Here is a 2,168-nt window from a genome sequence, read left to right on the forward strand (position 1 = left end):
AGCACATGGATGTGTGATCCCACATGACCATGCAACTCATCAAGAGCTGAAGAAGAACACAGCCGTGTGATCCCACACGACCGTGTCACCTGACCAAAAGCCAAGGCAACTTCAGCCGTGTGGATCTCACAAGGCCGTGGCATGGGTCATGCCAGGCCTGTGCCCTATACTATATAAAGGGCTCTTTGCCCCTTTTCAAAAGGGGAGGAAGCCTCTCCCCTAGAGAGGATTATCTTGGTGCCATTCCACGCCGTTCTCATGTTCTGTTAGATGATCCGAGGCCAGTTCCATCATCCTATCGACTCTGGAAGCAAAGTATTGGATCCAAAGATTACTCAATGCGATTAGATAAGCTTTCTTATTCCTCTTTCTTCTATTTGGGTTTGAATGCTTTCTTTCTTCATGTCTTTAGATTCCTTTCTTTCCGATATGGAGTAGATCCATTGTTCTAGGATTAAGGGAGAAGTTGTGATTGAGTATTGATGTAATAACTTATGGATATGCCTTTTTCTTATCTAAAGGATATTATCTTGCCTTGTATCTATTTGATCTAATATATATGAGATTTGTTTGCACTTTATTGTCATGTTAGATTGAGCATTTGTATAGGGATTGTTTATCTAGTAGGAGTACTCTAGATAGTATGACTTAGGGACCTTAGTGACAGGGGTAACCTATTTACGGACGTCTAAGACATTCCCTTGAAAGGAGAAATAATCCCTCACAAGGAAGTAAGGAATCATACATATTTACTATCTCTATCTCTATAGTTATTTAGTAGGAATGCACTCTTGTGATATATGACCGAGGTGCCCTAGTGATAGGGGTTAGCCATTTCTAGATTTCATAGGAATTATCCCTATTCAATTCTTAGGGATATTGACCCAATTTCCATTGCCGGTTTGACATTGCAAGGGAAAGCCAGTTATAAAACTAAATTCCTACAAGTGTTTGTTAATTGAAGGTAATCAATTGGTAAACCATGATATCATCAGTAAACATTACAATGAAACTGAACTCCTAGAACACTTTCCAAACCAAGACCTCCAACACTTCCTCTTATTTTCTCTTCCCTCTTTTTAGTTTTGCTCCTTTTGCTTAGTAGTCAACTCTCAACCATCGATTATTTAGCTAATTCTACGTGAGAGATCACTAGTGCCTATAACCAGTTCTTGTGGGTTCGATATCTTTATATTACTGACGACGTAACCGTGCACTTGTGGTTCATAACAGTAATTGATTGAACCAATTGATTAGTGTATCTAAAATTCCAGATTTAATTTCAGAAATTGATAAATAATTCTATGATATTTTAAAAATCATTAAACTTCACGTAGAGATTACTTATGTCATATACTACAAGGGAAAAAAAATTATTTTCTATGAAAATACATCCCATTTTAAAGAATGATACAAAATTGGAACCCATTAAAAAGCTTCAATGTTTTACTCTAATTTTATATAATTAATCATTGGTGACTCCTATCAATAAATATACTTCACCAAGGTTTTCTAAAATGATTTTAAAATGATCTTCAAAAATAATTTCTAACTATGATCTATGGGCTAAATGCACAAAACTTGCACATTAGCTTTCCCTATGATTAGACTTCACATAATTATTGTGTTTTAGTGAAACTAAAACTCAGTTAGATGCATTAAATCAATATCTTGAGTTTTTCTCATCCTCCTAACATCTTACTTGTATCTAATGTGTCTCAATACACATGCAAGTCATCTTATGGTCTTTGTGAGATGTAAAATACGTTTTTCCTAAAACTAAGGGATCATGTATCTCTATCTAGACATTTTAACTTTGATCATCTTACTTAGCATGTCAATTAATGTCATTATCCTTAATTTTAAGAAATTAGGAATTTATGCACATAAATGAATATGACATGAATCAAATGAGTATTTTTTTTCAAAAGAAAAACTATTATAGCATAAAGATGCATGTATGATATGACATGTAACATTTTTATAACAATATGAATACAAATTATGATATTATGGCATATGATTGAGCATACAAAACATGGAAATTATAGTAGAAAAATTACCTAGATTTTTATCGAAGTGTTATTCCTTAACTATTATACTAAAATAAGCATAAGTTGCTCCCATATCCCTAGAAAATGTCAATCCCAACTTGATATTTTTTTTTT

The sequence above is a fragment of the Zingiber officinale genome, chromosome 3B, assembly GCF_018446385.1.
Source record: "Zingiber officinale cultivar Zhangliang chromosome 3B, Zo_v1.1, whole genome shotgun sequence".
Lineage (NCBI taxonomy): Eukaryota > Viridiplantae > Streptophyta > Magnoliopsida > Zingiberales > Zingiberaceae > Zingiber > Zingiber officinale.